Below are 23761 nucleotides of genomic sequence, written 5' to 3' on the forward strand. Positions count from 1 at the left end.
CCCCATATGTTGCCCATGGAGAAGCTAGTAGTTTCTACTACTCATTGCAAAAAACTAAATCAAAGTTTTAACCAAGGGAAATATTTAGAAGCAAGCGCTTTCTACGATCGGCAGGATTTAGTATATTCCCTAAATAAGGCCAAATATCTAATATTCCGCGGTTGCATCACAGTAAGAGCCAAAGTGCACCACAATGTTTTCCTATGGCCGTTTTAGGTACTCGCTGCGAGCGCTCTGGACAAAACCTAAACAAAATTTTTGCTGAGAATTGGATGGGTAGACCTTACATATCAATATATTCATAACAGTATCTTATAATATTCCACTTACTTCAACATAATAGTGATGCTGGCGAAAGAGAGACATCCTAAGCTTTTAAGGTAGTATAGTAAAATGCGGATTTCCTTGATTTAATGTGAGCCGGAATTGCTTCTTTAATTTCCTTGTTGCAATCGACAAGAATATGCAAAAAACGGTACGGAGCAAGTGCCCGTGAGTGAATTTTCAGCAAGAAGGTATACAGGTCGTTCCGCCAAAAAAGTTTGGTTTAGTTTGGTTTTGGGGTTTAACGTCCCACAGCGACTCAGTCTTGTAGAAACGCCGTAGAGGAGGGCATCAGTCTGTGTGCGCAGTGCTGCCATTTGAAGACAGGGTGCAAGGATACTTGCATCACCTTATGTACCCATCACTACATATATATTGCTCCACTTTTTGTTCTACAGTGCCGCGTGCGCGGACTCATAAGCATTCTTGCAGTCAGCCTCCGTCCTCTCTGAGGAAAAGTGATCGTTTTTATTTTGAAACTAAATAAAAAAAGAAAAGGTTTCAAGCGCAAACAAATGTTCGAATATATGGTAGTATTGGCTTTACCTGAAATTCATCTACTATATTTTAATTGCGAGTGGAATCACGAATTCATATTATCAATGAATGGATGTTCATGTATGTTTCTAGGTAACGTGGTCGAAGGGCTCAGAAAAATCTGCAATATATTGAATGCTGCAATAATCAACCCCGTCCACTTATCCTGCGATGCTCTCAAGCTGGATGCCAATGCGGTTTGCGGCGAACAAATATTCGTCAGTCTTCCAACGAACACCCTTCTTGCCAAGGTGAGCAGCTGACATGCAACGTCTCACGTATATACACGCTGATCACAACGCAAATCTTATCTCCATGATCTACGAAGAGATAGAAAAGTAAACATATGTAAATAGGGATTAAATAGCTGCTGTAAAATAGCATATGAACTTACCTAATATATTGAATGCTGCAATAATCAACCCCGTCCACTTATCATGCGATGCTCTCAAGTTGGATGCCAATTCGGTTTGCGGCGACCAAATATTCGTCAGTCTTCCAACGAACACCCTTCTTGCCGAGGTGAGCAGCTGACATACAATTTGTCACGTATCTACACGCTGATCACAACGCAGATCTTATCTCCATGATCTACGAAGAGATAGAAAAGTAAACATATGTAAATAGGGATTAAATAGCTGCTGTAAAATAGCATATGAACTTACCTAATATATTGAATGCTGCAATAATCAACCCCGTCCACTTATCATGCGATGCTCTCAAGTTGGATGCCAATTCGGTTTGCGGCGACCAAATATTCGTCAGTCTTCCAACGAACACCCTTCTTGCCGAGGTGAGCAGCTGGCATACAATTTGTCACGTATCTACACGCTGATCACAACGCAGATCTTATCTCCATGATCTACGAAGAGATAGAAAAGTAAACATATGTAAATAGGGATTAAATAGCTGCTGTAAAATAGCATATGAACTTACCTAATATATTGAATGCTGCAATAATCAACCCCGTCCACTTATCATGCGATGCTCTCAAGTTGGATGCCAATTCGGTTTGCGGCGACCAAATATTCGTCAGTCTTCCAACGAACACCCTTCTTGCCGAGGTGAGCAGCTGACATACAATTTGTCACGTATCTACACGCTGATCACAACGCAGATCTTATCTCCATGATCTACGAAGAGATAGAAAAGTAAACATATGTAAATAGGGATTAAATAGCTGCTGTAAAATAGCATATGAACTTACCTAATATATTGAATGCTGCAATAATCAACCCCGTCCACTTATCATGCGATGCTCTCAAGTTGGATGCCAATTCGGTTTGCGGCGACCAAATATTCGTCAGTCTTCCAACGAACACCCTTCTTGGCGAGGTGAGCAGCTGACATACAATTTGTCACGTATCTACACGCTGATCACAACGCAGATCTTATCTCCATGATCTACGAAGAGATAGAAAAGTAAACATATGTAAATAGGGATTAAATAGCTGCTGTAAAATAGCATATGAACTTACCTAATATATTGAATGCTGCAATAATCAACCCCGTCCACTTATCATGCGATGCTCTCAAGTTGGATGCCAATTCGGTTTGCGGCGACCAAATATTCGTCAGTCTTCCAACGAACACCCTTCTTGCCGAGGTGAGTAGCTGACATACAATTTGTCACGTATCTACACGCTGATCACAACGCAGATCTTATCTCCATGATCTACGAAGAGAATAGATAAGTAAACACAATGTAAATAGGGATTAAATAGCTACTGTAAAATAGCATATGAACTTAACTACGGAAATTATAAACCATACCCAACGTATATTTCATCAGCTACAGAGGAAATGACATCTGCAGCCACTCGCATAGATCGTTTTCATGGTGTGTTATTCCTAGTGCTGCTTAATGATTATCTAAGCAGATACAATAAAACAATTTCAAGCCATGCCAATGTTGCTACAGTTTTGCTGCCTTGATTTGCAGAGATGCCGTAGAGGTGCACATCGCTCGAACAAGCTCCTCACTACAGTGTATAGCTAACTATTATTAGCCCTCGTAACCACATTATGCTTTCAGAGAACTGCTCATGGTGTAGGAACGTGATGTGGAACCTGCCCCATCACAGGACATGTACAGCGACAATGCTGAGCGTGTTACAAACATGTTGGCTTCGATGATGCCCGAAAGGGACCAGCTGTGTTCAACCGCAGCTTGAAGGATAACTACGTTTATCTAGTTTGAATGTAAGCTTATCCGAAGTAGTACAAATTAGAGTATGAGTAGCGGCCTGTGCTGGGCTCATATGTGCAGTTCATGCCCATATGAGCCTCAAGACCTTGGGTTTATGTTTAGGCTGATTCTTATGCAAGAATTATTTATGCTTACACGGTGAGGGTTGCACTATAGGTTACGGAAATAACACTTCAATCTCGTAATCATAAAATATACCGTGCAATGCATCCACCTTTAAGTATAAGCAATGTTTGTGTGTTTTATTTGTTTCCTTGCCTGAGGTTATATGTGATCCGGCTACTGCTGGTTATACGCGAAGTCTTTTTTATTTTCTCCAGTGCCAGGGCCTCAATGGCATCATGTGCGTCGGGAACACGCCCGTGAATGTGAGTATTCAATTATGAAAAGTTTTTCATCAATCTTGTGGTCATGTGCCTCAAGAGGATGAGAGCGTCGCACTGTATTCGACACGTCTTGTCCCTCGGTCTTTCACGCACCTGTGCTTAGCTTGCAAGTTTCAAGCTTTGTTATTTACAGGTTATTATGCACTCTTCGCGAGCAGTTCATATGGTTTGCACGTTGAATATTGCGTCTGACTGAGAGAGAGAGAGAGAGAGAGAGAGAGAGAGATAGAAAACTTTTAATGAGCATATATTCAGTAAAAATTCGGAGGAGCTGGGTGGTCGGTGCCCCTAGTCCAGGGCTCCGCTGGCAGCAGCTGACTTGCGGACAAGCTGGATAATCCAGGCTTGCTGGTCCAGGTTGTCGCTGGTCAGGGCCGCCTCCCACTGCTCGTGTGTCGGGCATGGCACTATTAACGTTGGGTCAGGTTTGTCCTGGCATTCCCAAGAGATGTGATAGAGTGTGGGGCTTGCACCGCACCAAGGACAGTAACTCGTGTATTTTGTTGGGCTTATCTTATTTAAAATTTGAAGATTAGGGAATGTGTTTGTTTGTATTTTTCTCCATTCTATAGCGTCCGAGGAAGGAAGTTGTTTGTGTGGTGGTGAGAAAATTCTTCTTTCTAACCGTAGGTGTTCCAGCCTGTCGCCGTAGGGTCCTAGGAGAGGGGTGGGGTAGGGATGGGGATCCGCCCGGTTTGTGAGAGCTCGGGCTAGATCATTCGCTACCTCATTTCCTTCTAGGCCTTCGTGTCCAGGTGTCCATGTAATTGTGTGCGTCTGGGAGATGGAACGTAATATTGCACACGCTCTTTTGTGAGGTTTTCCGGCCAGGTAGTCCCTGCAGGCTGGTTGGGAGTCCGTCACTACGTGTGATGACTTCTTTTGGTTGTCTTGTGTTTTTATGGTGATGGCTAATGCCAGTGATTCCGCTTCCGCAGGATCCTTGGCATAGATCGAAGCCTGAATAATTGGCCTCTTCTTGTGGTCAACTGCAGCTATTGTGAACTTGCCAGGTTCGCCGTAAGCCCCTATGTCCACGTAGACAACTTCCGCGTTTTTAGACAATTGTTTTTACAATGATTTGACTCTGGATTTCCTTCGACCCTTCTGTAACTCATGGTGCATGTGCTTGGGTATCGGTTTCACATAGATGTTGTTTCTTGTGGATGTCGGAATTTGTGATTTGATCTCAGAAGTTCTTAGTGCCTGCCATAGCCCTAGTTTTGACAGGATTTCCCTACCCGCCTGCGTTGTTCTAGGCGTTGTTTCTGACTCTCTAGAACTGCCTCCTTGAGCTCCTCGAAGTTGTTGTGCACTCCGAGTGCCCAAAGACGTTCCGTTGATGTTTTTGGCGAGAGGTTTAGGGCCGTTTTATAGGCTCCTCTTATGATAGTGTCAATGGCCTTTTTATCAGTCAATCTAATTTCGTGATATGGGAGCCCGTAGGTAATCCTGCTAACGACTAGGGCTTGTACAAGGCGGAGGGTGTCTTCTTCCCTCATCCCTTTCCGGTGCCAGGTCACCCTTCTAATCATTCTGGATATTTGGTTGACTTTGGTTTTGAGTGTTTTGATTGTATAATCCACTCTCAAATTGCTTTGCAACCACAGCCCCAAAACTCTGATCTTGTCCTTCTCTTGAATTATCTGGTCTCCTAGAGAGAGCTGAATTTCTCCTGGGGACTTGTAATTTCTTCTGTGTAGCCTGATAAGTTCGGATTTTTCTGGCGAGCATTGAAGACCGCTCTCCCCGGCAAATTCCTCGACTAGGTCTATAGCGGCTTGCAGAGCTTCTTCTTTTTGCGCCAAGGATCCCTGAGTAGCCCAGATGGTGATGTCGTCCGCGTATAAAGTGAAGCCAATATCATTGCGGGTCAACAGTTTTTTTTTGCTAAATTTATCATTGCTATGTTAAATAGCATTGGAGAGATTATAGAACCCTGCGGTGTACCTTTGTTCGGCATGGGCACTTTTGGTGATCGGATCTCTCCAATTCCTATGGTGGCTGTGCGATCTGAGAGGAAAGCCTTCACGTATGTGAAAATTTTCTCCCCGCAGTTGATATTGTTTAATTCGTGCAATATGGTTTGGTGGCCAATGTTGTCGAATGCTCCTTTGAGATCTAGTGCCAGAATAAAATTTTCGCCTTTTCGGGGTATGGTGTTGATGACCTCTTCCCTAATCCGGAGGAAAGCATCTTGCTTGCAGAGTCCCTTGCGGAAGCCCAGCATGCAGGAAGAAAAGATGTTGTTTTCGTCGATGTAATTTTGGAGCCTTAGGTGGACTACTTTTTCATAGAGTTTTCCCAGGCAAGAAGTGAGGGAGATAGGACGGAGACTCTCCACAGCCGGTGGCTTTCCCGCCTTTGGTATGGTGATGATATCCGCGTGTCTCCAAGCTGATGGGACCTGTCCCTTCTCCCACAGTTCTTCGTTGATGTACTTCGTTAGGTCTTGCAGATGTTCGGTGCTTAAGTTCCTAACCATAGCGTAGTCCCGGCCTCGGCGGCCGCTTTTCGGTGGAGGCGAAAAGCAAAGCGCCCGTGTGCTGTGCGATGTCAGTGCACGTTAAAGAACCCCAGGTGGTCGAAATTTCCGGAGTCCTCCACTACGGCGTCTCTCATAGCCTGAGTTGCTTTGGGACGTTAAACCCCACAAACCAACCAACCATAGCGTAGGTGACTTTGTCTCCTCCAGGGGCAGTGTTTCTTGTAAATGTACGGGCGGCTGAGTAGACCTCCGCCAGTGTTATGGGGGAGTCAAGGGAGGGGTTTGGTTGACCCGCATATGAAGTTTGGCAAGCCGGAGTCGGGTCTCCTATGTATTTCTTGTGCATGGCGGTAATCAACTCTGCATCTGTGCCCGGGTATTTATGGGCTATGGTGTGGAGGGTTCTTCTTGTGGCCGTTTTGGTTTTTGAGGTGTCTATCATGCTTCTTAATATCGACCATGCTTTAGCCGTGCTTAGGGTACCTTTCAGCGAATTGCAGAAATCTGCCCAGGTTTGCTTGGCGAGCTTTATAGCATACTCTTGTGCTTCAGCCGTAACCTGTGCTATCTTCATTTTAAGTTTTCTATTTAATTTTGAGAGAAAAAAATTGCCTCGACAGACGGGGACACCTTATTCCAGCAAGGCGTACCTTAATTCTTCAAATGTTGAACAAGTGAAACGTACATAGTTACACAGTTGCTTTTCGTTACAGCCTGTCATCCGGCTTCAAGAAATAATTGACTCTCTATATGCCACGCTATTTGCAAGCGCGCCCGGGTTTGCGCTCTAAGCCTTTACTCCAAGGCCCAGATAAAAACAAATATGACGCAAACGAAACAATCACGTGAAACAACCCCAAAGAGAAAGAGAATCGAAGAAGCAAGAATGTGGGGTGAACCACAGAGACCCATTTACTGGATGCAAGACTGGTGTTGTGTACAGGCTTCCACTCTCTTGTGGAGCCTGTTATAGAGGACAAATAGGACGCTGTATTAACAAGAGACTACTGGAACACCGGAACAACTTGGAAAGTGGCAAGAGCAAAACATTTCTGGTCTCACATTGCCATTCATGTGAAACAATGAAGAAGGAGAAGAAGAATAAGTGTAATCCTATGTTTGACCAGGATAGGATTTTGTATCGCCACAAAGAAAAGATGACGAGAGTGATAGTTGAATCATATTTTATTTCAACGGACAATCAGAGTGTCAGCAAGACATCTCTTGCTCTTTCAAGCATAGAGATGTATTTTTTGAGTGGCGTTTTGTGCAGCAGGTGAACCCAGCATTTGTTTCACGTGATTGTTTCGTTTTTGTCATATTTGTTTGTATCTGGGCCTTGGAGTAAAGGCTTAGGCATAGTTGTGAGTCAGCGCTTGTGCTGTGGCTTCCTTTTATCTTGTCCTATGTTACTAACTCGCCCAACAAAGTATCTTGGTTTGCGCGCTAGGATTGGAAATACAGCAGAAATATTCTGATCCCCATTAAGTAGTGAAACTTGCGTGACTCCGTCTAAATTTGTTTAGCGTGTGTTATACACCTTTGGCCCTAAGTAGAGCACACAGACGCTGTTTAGTTACGTTCCCTGCGCAAAACAGCCGGTGACCTTCCATATAAGCTTATTTGAAAATTTACCTCTAATTCTTGAGTATGAGTCACTAGAATTTTGTGAGCGGCCACAAATGACGGACGTCTTTCACAGGTTCACTAATTTTTCTAATGAAGGGGGCAGTTGTTGGCCGCAGAAGCTCGCTTACATATTAAGTAAGCACTCCTAGTTTGTTTGATAAGACGAGTCCGTATTAAATGACTACGCTCTGCAGAAACCTCCGGTGATGTAAGTATTAGTAGTCACGGCTGGTGAGGAATAAATCTCCTGGATGGAGGTGCACATTAAATTGAACATTACTACCCATTTATGGCTGCTACGAAAAAGCCACAATTTAAATCTTCAGTTTCCGGCGCCAAACAATCAGCTTGAAAAGAAGGGCTTAATCTTTTGCAGTAAATACCCGTAGGTTGCTGGCAATAAAGTACAATAAAAGAAGGGTATTAGGCATTAACACTATTACGTTCTATGAAGGCAAAAACATTCACTACTTTTATGACACCGCAGTCTACAGCCACCAACCCTCACCCATCATACAGTAGTCTTTATCTGCCAGAATGAATTTGTTATGTAATGTAGAATATTGTGATTAACCTTATTCACCCGTAATAAATGCTAATGTAACTTATTGGCAGTACGGCACTCCAATGTACTCTTGCACTCTTACCCGAAATTGGTCCCATGGGAGCAACAGCCACCGTTAGTCGCCGTGAGCAGCGCTATATAGGACCAACTGCGGCCATGTGCGTGCCGTGTGCAAACTACATGGACCAAATTCTTAGACCTTGGCCTAAAAAAAGGCTAACGTAAGGACGAACGACAGAACGTGTTCCCCTTGTTTTGCAATTACCAAAACAAACATGGCGATGCCCTTCAAAGTAGGACCGATGTCTTCAGAGTGATCTCTTAATTGCTACTCTCCTTCTCGGTGCATTCACTGACCATAAATGGAACAACGATCTGTCGCTTCGTCTCATTACGTGGGCAGCGTCGGTTTATACCCATCTCGGTCCACATATCTGTATACGCGACGAGCGGCGGCGTGGTGGCTGGGAATTGTGAACGAGGCAGCATTTTGGCGGCGGCGGATTTCGTTCGGTTTCGCCGCCAAATGTCATTGTGTGAACGCACTATAAGGCCAGTGACAGCACCGCGGCGCTATCTGCGCCGACGCGGACAGGATGTTTTGCGTTAAAAAAGGCTTCGTAGAATCGAAGGCATCGGCATCTGAGGAACTGTGTAAACAACTAAGTCGAGCTTCAGTACGTTTCGAGTGTGATGTAAAGGGCTTAGCGTTAAGCAAGAATACGTAATGTTATTTTGTTGACTTTTGTTTACGAACTTCTGTCAAGCTGTCTAAGTAGCGGAGACAGCGAAACGGTGAGCCGCCAACAGTTCATTCCCCGTCGCCGCCCACCAGAAAAAACAACAACGAAATTAACTGTGGTTAACTCTGTTTGCAACAGGCCGCTATGCGCAGCAGCCATATCCGCAAAACGTGAAAATAAAACAAGGATTAGTGCTTATCAAGTACCGGCCGTAAGGAGTGCACGGTTCAGAACATTTCTTTTTCTGCCAAAAACCATTTTAGACCGCTGTGCGTATTCATTAAGGCCTACCAGACCTTGTTGCAAAATCACATGACAGTAAAATAACAAAACATGGCTCTAAACAACAGTACATTTCACAAAGCTGCGACAGGTAAACCCAAGCATTGTGTGCTTATATACATAAGGCGTTTGTTTCCTACGAAACGTCTGTGTGGCTGCCTGGTCATATCCGTGCTCGGTTCCCAATCCAATGGTTGGTGATTCGAATCCTGTAATTGTCATGGGATTTTCTTGTTTGTTCCTTTCTGTTCCCTTTGTAGTTGTATGTAATATAACTGTGATATCGCAAATAAGAGATGTAATAGCACTGTATCGCTCTAAATTACGCTGTTATTCTGGCTTGGTTTGGATTTTTTTCTTTCAACGGCTCCTTCCGGGGACTAACTGCTGCTCCCCTTTCCTGGACCCTTCGCAGTGTGTCTCGAAAAGGACTAATGGTTGTGACAGCGCAGTTAGTCTGGCAAAGGACTAGCCCCCTACCCTTCTTACACCCACCTCCACAGTAATTCAATATAAAATAATGTATTCGAAATATACCGCGATCGCTCATAGTAATCCGCCCTCTCTCATTCCAAATTACTCGTTTCTAAACTAACGTCGCCCAGAGGCTTGGGTTTTCTATGCCAGGCACATCATTACTTTAGAAAATGAGCCACTGTGACTACGCCTCAATAACGTTGACATCATCATCTACTGCCCGACCACTTTTTGTGGACCATTCGAACGCCGAGTACCGCTATTATTGGAACAAGCAGGCCTTTCTTTTTAAAATACTAATTTAGTAATCGTAAATGTTTAATGTTTTTAACACTAATTGTATCAGTAATATCGGCAGGCATTTCTCTTATATTTGTTTCTCTGAATAACGCCCATTAACCTAAATTAGTCACCCTATGAACAACCTTAGAGATAAAGAAAGTAAAAAATTCTAAATACTTAGTGCAGTGGTCCCAAGACGCAGACGAAGATAAATAAATGCGCTACCTTGCTTCACTGTACTTTACAAAAGCACCACTGCGATTAGGTATTTCTGACAGTTATTGCTAATTTTCGTTGGCAATATTGTCGCCCACAAACGTGGCAATCAGCAGAGAAAGCTAGCTGGTCTATTAATGAGGCGAAGCTCGAGAGTGAAGAAGACGCTCGGCCAGGTACCAAAATATGGTTCGGCCTCATGATAGCGCTAGAAGGCTCTGATGCCGCACACGTAGGGAAACGATGAGGAAGTCGTTCAAGTTATACGGACGATTCTCTGGCTCTGTCTTGGACCCTAGAAAGAGTTCAACGGTGTCATCTGGTTTTATTCTGACGACGCGAACCACTAAAGACTTCGGCTGTTGAGAGGAGCGGACAGTGCTTTGTAGCAGCGCCTAGTAGTGCACTGCGCTGAGAAGGGGAATCACCTCGGGGAAAGGGGTACAAAGTAACACCGAAGAAGCTCTTTTGAGCGCCCTCGCAAATGGATAGAGCTCCCTACAGAGACTTGTCGCCGTGTGTGTAAGTCGTCTCTCTGTGGAGCAGGTTGTAGCGCTGGTCGTTGTGCTCTTGTTGGTGCCGAACTAGCTGTCAGGCAAGTTGGTATGCGGTTTTTGCGTCATGAATAAATTGGTCAGCGCCCAGGTCAGGGAAGGGAGCAGAATCAAGAAAAAGCGTGGCATCCAGCATAGTTAAGGCTTCGCGTCAATGAACCAAATGAAATGGAGTGAAGAGTGTAGTTTCTTGGAGCGCCGTATTGTATGCGAACGTGATTTACGGTAGTATTCGGTCCCAGTTCATGCGATCATCGTTTACATACGTGGAGATCATATCGGCAATGGTCTTGTTAAGCCGCTCCGTAAGTCCATCGGTTTGAGAATGGTGGGCTGTCTTGCGATGAGTGGTGCCACTGAGTCGAAGGACCTCACTCGTGAGGGCCAACATAAATGAGGTTCTAGTGTGGGGGCACTTTTGGGGCACCATGACGAAGCACAATGTTGGAAATGAAGAAATGGGCAACTTCGGCTGCGGCACCGCGGTGAATGGCCTTGCTCTCAAAGTAGCGGATGAGATAGTCAATGGACACCGCTTTATTATGACTAGCAGCTTAGCGGTATCGCTCAAGTGGAAAGTATACATCTTACCTGCATCTTACCTGTACTCACCTATGGGGCTGAAACGTGGAGGCTAACCAAGAGAGTTCTACTTAAGTTGAGGACAACGCAGAGGGGGGCTGAAACGTGGAGGCTAACCAAGAGGCTTTTACTTAAGTTGAGGACAACGCAGAGGGCTATAGAAGGAAAAATGGTAGGGGTAATATTAAGAGATAGGAAGCGTGCAAAGTGGGTCAGAGAAATAACTCAGGTTACTGACATAAGTGGGTAAAGTCAGGCTGATGATGATGATGAATCGCTATATACCTGTTGCCCATGGAGGATTCAGGAAATGGGTCGAGTAAGTCCCTGCCGACTTGTTGAAATGGGAATTTCGGGAGATCGGTAGGCTGCAAGAGCCCAGCTGGTTATATCAGCGGTGTATTCCGCCACTGGCCATCTCGCCAGATACCGATGTAGCGGTCGAGAACAGCAGCTAGATTCGGCCAGTGTTAATTTCGGCGTATCCGTGCCAATGCGTGGGAAACACCAAGACAGCCGGAACAGGCCTCGGCATGCACGAAGAAATTCGTCATGAAGCGTGTTAGGCACTACAAGTAGATAAGCACTTTCTGTTGGGTCATAGCTCTTCTTGCAGAGCACACATCTCGAGAGCAAAATAACGATAGTCTGCGCCTGAAGAGCCGAGGTGGAGATGGCACGGTTCCTTGGAGGTATTCAAAGAGGGGCAGAAGTTGGGAGTCGCCCCGCTACTTTCTCGCTATGGTGGACGTCGTGATGACCCCGAGGAAAGCGGAATCGTCGTCGGAGCCGTCCGTGTGGCAGGGATTAGGGGCACGCGACACGGTCAGCATTGCTGTGTTTCTGGCCTGACTTGTGCACGATAGTAATGTCAAATTCTTGCAACCGAAGGCTCTTTTGAACAGGCCGCCCCAATAGACCTTTCAGGTTTGCAAGCATACAACAGAGAGTGATGGAACGCGAAACTTGCGGCCGTACAAGTACGGAAGAAATTTCATTACTGCCCACACAACAGCGAGGCCCACTCTTGTCCCGCAGTTAAATAATTAACTTCGGAACTGAACAAATTCGACTGGCGTAAGCAATTACGTCTTATGTACCGTTCTGTCACTGAACAAGGACCGCAAGCGTTACTGTTATTCATGTCCACTTCCGTGTCGGCCTCTTTGCCGAAGTGGCCAAGTATAGACATACAATGGAGACAAGACTTGAGTTCCGTGAATGTTTTTTCCTGGTCGTGGCCCCAAACGAACGGTGCCTTTTGACAAGCGGGTGAGAGGCTCAGCTATATTGGAGAAATTTCGAACAAACCTCCGATAGTACACGCAGAGACCAAGAAATCGACGCAAGCTCGATCTATCCGTTGGCTTGAGAAAGGCAGTTACAGCGGCCGTCTTGTGTATTTCTGGACTAATTCCTCATGCGCTGACAATGTGGCAGATAAACTTCAGCTCATTAAACGCAAAGTGGTATTTGTCAGATTTGAGAGAAACCAGTGAATCGGATGGCCTCCAAAGCAGCGCGAAAACGTTTCAGGTGCTCGTTGAACATGTCCAAGAAAATCAGAACGTCATCGCGATATACGAGACATGACGGCAACTTCAGTCGACAGCGCATGGTATCATTCTTTGGAATGTGGTAGGGGCCAAGCACATGCCAAATGGAAGCACCTTAAACTAAAACAAACCATCTCGCAATAAACGCAGTGTTCTCGCGGTCACGCTAGTCAGCCTCTATTTGCCGACACCCACCTCGGAGGCCAAGTGATGAAAAGTAACTGGAATGCTAAAGGCGGTCGAGGCAGGCATCAAAGCGCAGAAGGCCTTAGACATCATTTTTTGTGACGTTGTTGAGGTGTCTGTAATCCCTGCAGAACCTTGAGGTTCCATCCGTTTTCTTAACGAGGACAACAAGCAAAGTCAAGGGTCTCGTTGACTGTTAGATGACGTCGTCCTGGGGAATTGTTACTTGGCGACGGATGACATCACGTTTTTTGAAGACGCCTGGTAAGGACGGTGACCTAGTAGTCGTTGGTCGTCGACAACTATAACTCGGTGCTACTTTAGCGTTATCTGTCAAACCTTGGGGGTTGATGCAAACCAGTCGTGGAAGGAATTGAGAAGATTCTCCACGCACAGTTTCAGACTGGCCAAAAGAGGCGGGTTAACATCGGTCCTAATAGCTGTAGGTGTCGCATCGTCCAGGTCTGACGTGCTGGATAGAGCGCAGTGGCCTGGACACTCTCCACGCTTTTCAAAATAAGCGGCCGTCGTGTTTGCCGCCAAATGTTCATACGTGAAGTTTGTCACAAGGATTTCAGCTCATCCACTCACAAGTTCGACAAGGCCCCGAGAACATACGTGCAGCATTACTTTCCGGAAGTCTGGGTTGCTATCAATCGCTTGCTGGGTTGAAACCGATACAGGATCTTTAGAAAGTCGATAACCGCACCATAGTCTTGAAGCAAATCAATGAAGAGAATCAGATCTTTTGAGCACTGGTGTAGTACGGTGAAGGTACGAGTGAACGTAAAGCCGTGGATCCCTATGCGGCAAGTGCACACACCAATCGGAGTCATCGCATGGCCACCGGTGGTGTAGACCAAGACATCACATCCTTCCAGAATATGGTCTCTAGCTGGCTGCTCTTGACAACACAAGTGGCGCCGATATCCACCATTCCCAGACGGCCACTGACGTCCGACGGACAACCGAACTCGGCCGCAACTCGGCGGCCGATTTCGGACGTCCGCCGGAATTCCGGCGTACGTACGAAAGCGGATGGTCGAATCCGTTCGCCCAGCGGACAGCCGCCGTACGTCCGCCACTGGATTTGCTTTTACACAGCTATGATATAGTTTGTAGTCGTCGTGCTCATCTGTACTGCGTATAAATCAGTAATGCCGTCAAGTCTGCATTATATGATGCCAGAGCGAATCGATGCGATAGAAAGCGTTTCCATTAAACAGTTTTTTTTTTTATTTTCTGCGTGTTTCATCGTTGAATTCTATCAAAAAATTTTGATAAGTTAAATGACCATTAAACATTTTTCTATCATGATGCTTCGGTGAAATTTTAATCAGTGGCTGAATAGACGCAGCAAGCAGCAAGCTCAAAAAGAACGAAACCGAACCTATCCTCAAAAAAATCTGAAATGAGCCAATCCAATCCACCTGACAAGTTGAAGTTTAGTCATGGAAGATGGCTTCACGTTTCCGTGTTCTGCATTTTCTGCGCAGTTACAAATACCTACGGCTGTAATGCACTGCTAGCATTGTTTTTGCTGTGGCTTGGTGCGGCTGGCACACTTTGTTCACCCGCTGATTCCAAAGTAAGTATTTCACCGAACTTTTGTTTCTTTAGTTGAACTTTTCGATACGCCGATAGTGGTGAGCTTTTGCGTAAGGAAACAGCTCTGTACAGCAGCCGAACGGTCGAGTGTTTTAGGCGAGACTGACAGGATGGCTCCGCGCCGACTAACTAAAGTGCAGCCTCAAGTCTGAGGGCCATCTTTCTCGGCATTACTGGACGCTGCGCCAGTAAGCCGCGCAACTTCTCTGTCTCTGATAAAGGAGTGCCTGTCCGAGCTTTGAAGGAGTTAATTTGTTAACCGTGCGCAACGTGCTGAGTTGTAAAAACTATACGAGAAAACTTTTGCACTCCTCGAGCCTATCGTGCGACATGCCTACACTTGTGAAAACGTCGCGAGTTTTTTTTTTTTTTTTTTTTTTAATGGACAGCCGCTGATCTTTCTCTCTCGAGCTTTACGGCAACTACAGTTTCTAGAAGGAACGGCTGTAGCTACTAAATAACTAAAGGTTTAGTACTCTCCTTCAGCTTTGACAAACCAGGACAGCACCTTGCGCATGTTGGTTATGCATGTGGGACCGAACCGCGCAGAACAACCGGACAAGGAGATGAGAGAAAAAAAAAAGTCAGCACTTGTCTTTTTCTTGATCCGTTGTTCTGCGCTGTTCTGGCACGAATTTGACATACCGCCGCCGCGATACAGTTGGGCTGTGAGCTCTGGTGCCTGCAACGCGTTCTTTTATGCAAAACAGGCGTACTGGGAGGCCATGCAAGCCGCGGGCTCAAAAAAAAAAAAAAAAACGAGTTGAGCAAAAGTGAGATGAAAACAAAATTGTTGTTGCTTTGTCCTTACAGATATTCAAAAGCTCCTCAGAACTTCACTGCATTATTGACAGCGAGATAATGCCAAAGCTACACTAGAGCCATGCAGCACCTTATAGTGCATGATACTGAGCTTATGTCTCGCACTGAAAGCTCACCATGTTCTTAGATTATCATATTAAAGTAGCTTTAAACCCATGCTTGTTAATACAGTGATAGCCATAAATTGAATCTAGGGCATCATGCTCACATACAAGGCTTCTGATAACCGCTGGTCACATGATGTGGGCTAAAGCAGAAACCTGTACCTGGTCATCTTACAAACATTTGTGCAATTGATGCTTTTAATCTGTTGTAAAAGTTTTTGTGTTCTGTTTCTGTATGGGAATGCTTTCCTTATTGAAGGCTAACATTTGGCTTGCTACAGCAAAACCTCTGCCTAGTCATCCTAAAAACAGCACCGCAGTTGGTGCTTTTAGTGTGTTGTAAAAGTATTTGTGTTCTGCTTCTGTATGGCAATGCTTTTCTCGTTGAAGACTAGCATGAGGCTTCCAAAAATATTTCAGATGCCATTTGCTGTAGCCGATTTCGTAGGCCAACAGGAAGCAGCACTTTGAACATGGAAAACTGTCATCCACGGGGGAAAAACAGCAACATCCCTTTGCATTCTCATTTCTTTGGTATGGCTGAAAGTGAGTATTGTACCATTATCTATATTATTAATATTGAATCATGATTATCAATGTTGAAGTTGTTTGAGCGTGATGATTTTAAACACACAGGACATCCCTTCGACATTAAGGTTTTAGCTTGTTTACATGTAGGATGTAGAACTGGTTTCAACAAACTTTATGCAGCAAATTCTTTTTACATTGTCCACCATGTTACTTTTTGTCATTGTCCATTGAAGTAAATAACCAGTATTTTACGTTTACACAGTCGTCCACTCTTAGCTTGAATGGGAATGTGTGGCATGCAGTTTGCAAAATAGCAATCCATCCGTCACAGTCATGCATCAAGGCTAAGTGGCTTGTGCATGGAGGGCCCAGGAGCTGCAGCTTCACGTCTGCCTCTTCGCTCAGGTACGCAGGTGCGTATTGAGGCAAAGTGGTTTATGTGTAGAGAAACCAGGAGCTTCTTTGTCACATCTGGCTGTTTGTTATAGTGTGCAGATGCGCATCGAAGCAAAATGGCTGATGTGTAGAGGGACCAGGAGCTGCTGCTTAACGTCCTTCGCCTCTTTACTACAGTGCACAGCCGTGCATTGATGCTAAGTGGCTTGTGCATGGAGGGCCCAAGAGCTGCAGCTTCACGTCTGCCTCTTCGCTCAGGTACGCAGGTGCGTATTGAGGCAAAATGGCTTATGCGTAGAGGGACCAAGAGCTGCTGTGTGGCGTAGTCTGTATATTTGCTATGGTGCGTATCGAAGTACAATGGGGGGGCTCATGTGTAAAGGTACCATGAGCTGCTGCGTCATGTCGTCTGCCTCTTTACTATGGTGCGCAGGCATGCATCAAGGCAAAGTGGCTTATGCATAGAAGGACCAGGAGCTGTTGCTTCACATCTGCTATGATGCGCAGCTGCGTATTGTGGGTGGTGGTGGAAAACATTGCCATCAGATACAAATACAGGAGATTACTCACTAGCTGACCCTGAGGGGGCCTGTCCTGACAAAAACAAGGGGTCCCTAGTTTGGGACCCCAGTGGTGGTAGAGGGACTAGAGGCTGGTACTTCACGCTGCCTGCCTCTTCGCTATGGTGTGCAGCTGCGATGGATGCAGTGGCATCTCAAAAAGTGCATGCCACGCACTCGCATGTTCAGCCTGAGTGGACGACTGTGTACCTGCTATAGCTTTGTTATTCATAGAATAAACCTAGGCCAAGTTGGATAAATTATAGCTCACCTCATATGTGGTCAGCAAAGAAAAGCCACTCCAGAAAATCTGATGCATTTACTGTCATAGGATTCTTATTCATATACATGCTACTGACAAGTCAGATTCTTCACCCTCAGAAATGCCAGAAAAATAACCAAGGGTGCGTCTGCAATAGTCTAGCTTGCTCTTTCTCTGCAGACTTGAGTCAGATGTGTGTTCCATTGCTGTGGGTGGGACAGGTGTGAATCTGATTTTAAGCTTGCAACAAGTATGTTATTGTAGTTTAAAGGCAAAACGGTACTAATAATCGCAGCCCCCCGTGGCCTTTATCCCCTTTTAATAGTGTTGCTAGACACTGAATTATTAGTTTACTCTGCACTGTTTCTTTCTAGTTAATGTGCGGAGATGTACATATATTTATATGACTTGGAGTTGTCGACTTTGCACTTAGAAACATTGTAGCGTTATCTGATGTGTTGCTTTCATTTCTTTAATGATTTCTGTAAGGGATCGGTGGGTATGCTAGGCACCATTATTAGTCTGCTCTTTTTGGGTCACCTGTTCAATGCCCAGCTGCGGCCGTCTCCCACTTGCCCTCGGACAGGAGGCGGAGAGACGAGCACAGAGAGGCAGCTACAGCAGCTACAGTGCTTAACGGAAGCGTAGGCAGAGAGGGAAAGAAGTCCCCTCTTCCGAGGACTTTGCTGTCGCACTCGAAGACGCGGGGACAGGCAGTTTGTTCTCGTTGCTGTGTCATGTAGGGGGCTCATTTTTATTTAAGGAGCTTTACGAACAGTATACAACTAAGGGGTCCTTAGTGCGCTGACTGCACCCATCACCCGGAGGCAGCACAGCTTTGAAACGAGCACCTCTTTTGGAAGAACTGCTTATCGTTCAAAGAAAAAAACACTGTCAGGCTGTCAGGTTGAAGGGTGTAAGGCCCTCTTCCTTGTTGGGGAGCCCATAAAAGTGACAATTATTCAGTGCAGGTGCGCTGAGTGGGGTCTCGTTGAGGATTCCAACCCTGGATGTCAACAATGGTGGGAGATGGCGGCGTTGAAAAAGGGCAAGTGTGTAACAGTGACGTGATGATGCGGAGCGGGAGGATGTGGGTTGGCTCTTCTAATGTGGTCCGCAATGGGGCTGACTCGGACGCCAATAATTGCAATAATTGCCCTGTAAAAGGAGCCGCCAAGGATGCAAGCTTTGGGCAATGGTTGCGCACGTGGGACACCGTTTTGATGGGTTCTAATTTTTTTTTCTTTTTTTTTCCTAGGGGAGAGATTTTGGCATGTGCCCTAGTGAGCCAATCATTTCGAGGTCCATTCTCTAAATTCTGTTTGTTGTGAAACGAATTTGTTGTCCCTTTTGCATTGCTTGTATTAGGGAGAGGGTGAAGAATTTATGAAAGTGGAAAGACATGCCGAAATGTTTGTTAGCCAGTCATGTGTGAGTTCATTGTCATTGGGGATGAGAAATGTGGGCGGAGTCCCGAAGTTAATGAAACGGCCCCGCGGCCAGGAGAACTCGTTCTGAGCTAGATTTTGATCTCTTTCCTCTTCGGCATAGATCATGGTCATTGTTTCACCTGTTGTAAATACGTACATTCATGTATAAAATTTTCAGTTCATCTTCCTCTCCGTGTGCAAGTTGTTGTGGCCAGATGCAGTAAATTCACTATTTTCATTTCTATATAACGTGCCTTTCTGAAGATGGTGAGCTCTTTTGTCCAATCCTGTAAGAAAGCAGCAAAGCGCTCCCAAATCTTCCACAAAACTGTGTGATATCTTTAATACTAACTGCGGCTTGGTGTCACTCAAAACATGTAGTTGAGGTAGATTTCTCCCCCCCCCCCCTCTTTTTGTTCGTTCAAATGAGGACCAGCGGACACTAACTCTTGCTTTTGTAATGCCCTAGCCCCCGCCTTAAGGCAGTACTTCAATGTCAATACCATTTTTATAGCTATGGCTGTCCAACAGCACTAATGTCTTTTATACACTTCTTTTACTAATCTCTTACCCAAGTGGTGGCTTATACTGCGGGGGCGAAAGTCTCTGGACAGTATGTCTAGATTTTGGACTAGAATCGCGATGTAAACGAATTGTGACCTTATTTCTCTTGCACACATGAAAGAACTAACGTTCAACTTTCACATCGACAAGTATGGTCCGAGTTTCCTGGTCGATGTGAAAGTTATGTGCTTTGATTGCAGTTTGTGTAGTCCACACACTTGTCCCCGATATTACATAGGGGCAAATTAGGCGCCTTTACAGGGGCAGTTTCTTTGGCGCCCACTACTTTCCCCATAAAAAAGCTACAATGTTTCTTGCGAACAGCTGGCTGCATTTATAAATACCATTATTTTTTTTGTAATTTGTTGTGCGTAGTTGAGAAATCCATGACATACATGCACAGCTGGTTGCCAGAATTATGCAACCATATTTCAGTAACCAACATCCATGCTGCATGCTGCCGGTAATACATCAGGAGCTTGTGGTTATCAGCTTTTTGTGTTTTGTGTGACTATAAGCCTTGCTATTGTAATGTCACATATAGCGCTGTGGGTAAACAAATTACTTTTAACTCTTGTAGAAGCATGAACACTGCGCAATCACTGCGGCGGGCTATGCTTCCACATCGGGCTTTAGCCACATGTCAAATGTCTATCTTTATTCTGCTGCAGCAGCTTGCATGTTATCAGATAAGTTACTTCGTCGCAGCTGCTCTAAGGAGACGCTTTCTAGACGCTTGTAGCCTAGATGTTGATGTCGATATACCCCCGACACGCCCAGGCAATGTCTTCGGTAGAGGGCACATGGAAACCAGCGAAATGTGCAGTTTACAGAACAAAAAGTAACAATTTTAAATGATGTTATTATTGATCACTTCTTTTCAGAGCAGGAACAGTTACTTTAGAAATCTGCCTGTTAAACCGCTCAAAGTGCAGGTTTCTGCCGCCAATGCGTACCTGTGTAATACTGCAATGCTCTGGCTGTGCTTTATGTTCATATACAGCATCCTTTATACTTAGTTTCTCTGCATGTGCACTCCATGTCTTGGGCATTGCTGAGGGTGCATAGCAGCAAGCATAACATGCCATGTTTGGTCAGAGTGGCATGTTCAAAAAGACGACATAAAAACATTAAAATACTGAATGGCAGGTTCTGGTCAAACTACGTTTGTATATTTTGTTATTCGGCATGGGTTTTGCTGCAGTTATATGACCTTTCTATATAGTATGTGACAGTTCTGAATGGAGATGCATGCGTACAGTGCCATCTGGAAAAAGCAATTGAGAGAAACTGGCAGTTGCCCTTGGAGATGTGTAATCAAAGTTCAGCACAGATAACTTGAATTTAATTTTCCCTTCTATTGCAGGAGGAGCCCAGCCTGCTCTTCCCATCTTAGGCCTGAAAGACCAGCAACAGCTGATCGAGCAAATGCACAGGATAGTAACTGCTCCTGGAATCCCGGCCTGCGGAAGCCGCCCACAGGGAACTCGATCATCTCCTCGCTAATTCCGAAATATTAGGTTTCAATAAATACCTTTTCCTCCACCACCTCCCCAAGGGAAGAGCTGTCACGGCCAAGGATAATTTAAAAAAAATATTCAAGTAGATTCTTAATACTCCCGTTGGCCTGCATTTTACCATGCCATTCCTTAACATCGATATTTTTTTAGTATAGACTATTTATGCATGCAGTTTTTGCAATAAAGCAAAAAAAAATGTTTTTTACAACCTCGCATGCTGGTATGCCTATGCACTTAGCATGTTTTTAGGAATGGTGCATTTGTGTAAAGCTCAGCTAGCATATGTGCCTCTTTGATGGAAGTTTTAATTGCACTCTACTGTTCAGTGCTTTGTGTGTGAAAGTAAAGCAGACAACAGGAAACTTGAACCTGTTGCATATTCTGTTGTCTGCTTTACTCTCACGACAAAGGCATTGAGCACTAGTATGGGATTGAAATTTCCATGGCACATGCTTGCTGAGCTTTACACGAATGTTATTGGCAAGTTTTTACACCAATAGCGGGCCCTGCAAGCATGTTCCGGGAAACGTCCGAATGTCTGCCTCCGGCTGCCCGTCGGACGTCCGTGGGACGCGATCCGGATCCACGAACGATAGCCCGACGGACGTCCGCTGTACGTATATCGAACATAACCGGACTTCCGTCGGATGTCCGAAGGTCCGAAAACGGACGTCCGTCGGTCGACCGTCGGACGACTATGGCCGTCTGGGTTGCGGTCACGTCACAACTGTGGGCGGTTACAGAAATTTCAGAAGAATCCATGCGTTCTCAGCACGTCTTTAAGTTCTTCGGATTGGGTCATCGCCGCTCGAACCGCCGCGTCAAATCATCGGGAGGAGGCTGCTGGTTCTGAACAGTAGCGGCGGCCTCTCCCCCGGAGAAGGGACATGCCTCTGAATTGCCCAAAGGAGGAAGATCAATAGGACAAAGCAGAGCGCCTAGGAGATGATGATCGTCGCGATTGCCATTGCGGTGACGTCGGGTGCAGCTCATGAGCGGCCAGGTGACTCTCAGTTTCCTGCGGTCTTTCACCATAGCCGGGTCGAAGCACGTTGGGGGAAATTGTCTCAAACCTATCCTCCGGTATGGAAAATTGCAAAGAATATGGCCTGGCTCCCCGAAATGATTACAGTGCGGTTATTTGTTAGACGTGCCTCGCAAGTGCGCGTTCATTATAGCAGGACGTAGGTCTTGCTGTGACTCAATGGGGCGCAGCTCTTGTTGCTGCTCGACGGGGTGCAAGTAGCGCGGAGGTGATCCGGCCAGGAGGCAGAACGCATGTGGCTCGGCGGCAGGTCGGCGTAGAACATCGCTGTATGTCATGATGCATTTCCCATGTAGTGGTGGTGGTTTTGGTTTGCACCGCTCACCGCATTTCGTCGCGTATGAAGTCCACGGTAGAAACTCGCTACTAATGGAGCATCCAAGTGGAAGTTTTGCAGCTCGTCGCGAAGATTGCTCCTAACAAGCTCTCGCTATGTCTCCTCCTTGGCTGCTGCAACGGGCGCAGTTGTGTGTGGCCGCTACAGTAGCCTAATAGCAGTACTGGTCACTCTGTGCCTGCTCTGAACGTTTCATGCTTCCAGGTTCTTTGTCGATACGAGCGAAAGTTCATGGAGGGTCGCGAATGAGGCCAGCAAACAGCTGTTCTTTCACCCCGCGCATGAGGTGCCGTATCTTCGCTGCCTCAGGAACGGCAGACTAGGCCCAATTGAAAAGCCGTGTCATGTCCTCGACATACATGACCACGTTCTATTTTAACTGCTAAGACCTCGAACGGATTGCAATTTTTGCGTTTTTATTTTTCACGCTCGAACTGAATGTTGCGGGCAACTCCCAACTAAATGCTGCGCAGTTTGCAAAGGACGCTTCGTGGTTCTCAACCAACATCTTGGCTGAGTCTTGCAACGCGAAGTACACGTTCATCAGCTTCTGCTCATCGTTCCGTTGGTTGAATGCGTCCAGATGGACAAGACTGGCCAACCAGTCTTCTACAACCGGTCACCGTGAAATGCTGGTTGTGATCGAGTCGCGACAAGAAAGAACAGCGGGGATGTTGGCTGAGTACGGTCTTGTCTGGCTGCTTGTAGAGGATGTCATCGTTCGAACTGGTGTCGTCAGTGGCTCAAACTCTGGTTGGAGGCCTCGGATGCAACGGCTCGTTTTATGGACGGGCGTGGCATCCGCGCGTTGATGAATGTCTTCTTGGCCAAAGTATGTGGAATTTTACCCGGCACGTCAATCAAAGGTTTCCCTTAAACGTGGCAAGCAGCATAACAAACCAGTTAGTCTTTTGATGAAGGGAAGCTCGAGAGCAAAAAAAGAAGCTCGGCCAGGTGACAAGATATAGTTCGACCACATTGTGGTACTAGAAGAGGGACACTGGTGTGGCAATATAAACTTACCGCCCCTCTAATCAAACAGAAATGTTGATGTGAAATACGCTGTAAAGATATAATGCATATACTTTCAAACACATATATTACCCTCAAATTTGCGTTGTTTTCTACATTTTGTGACACTCGTTGCATCTCTCAGACATTTCGTTTTGTGTGTACTTATAATCAAGATAAGTTTTATGACAAGATGCTACGTGTGTATTAAGTTCCGCTGCAAATCGCTTGACATTTGCCTGTGAATAAATGCATCATGTACAACGCCCCCATTAGCATTGTTGCAACATTGACAAAAAATAAATGATATGCTCCTGTCATTTGAGGATTCATTTTAATTTTGATTTTAATAATCACGTAGTTTTAGTAATGCACTGCATTCTATAGAGTAGAATTGCAATCCATTGCTTGGAAAGTAATGCACAAAATTTAAATTGAGCTTTCTTTTCCAGTATAAAAGATATTGAGCAATTTGTTCTTTTACTTCACCCTGGGTTGGAAATAAGCGGCCAGGACATGCATGTCTTAGCAAAGGGATGCACGCTCTAGAAAATT

General features: G+C 45.4%; 1 long non-coding RNA gene across 1 annotated transcript; it reads left to right on the forward strand.

Annotated features, from left to right (window-relative positions):
* The first annotated feature begins 14436 nt into the window (after positions 1-14436).
* Positions 14437-20675, forward strand: LOC146189418 (uncharacterized). Its single transcript, XR_014707299.1, has 3 exons — positions 14437-14604; positions 15971-16096; positions 20660-20675. It is a non-coding gene; the product is annotated as an uncharacterized LOC146189418 (long non-coding RNA).
* Positions 20676-23761: the final 3086 nt, after the last annotated feature.

Source organism: Amblyomma maculatum, chromosome 5 (assembly GCF_055883805.1).
Source record: "Amblyomma maculatum isolate TAMU_Amacu chromosome 5, ASM5588380v1, whole genome shotgun sequence".
Classification (NCBI taxonomy): Eukaryota; Metazoa; Arthropoda; class Arachnida; order Ixodida; family Ixodidae; genus Amblyomma; species Amblyomma maculatum.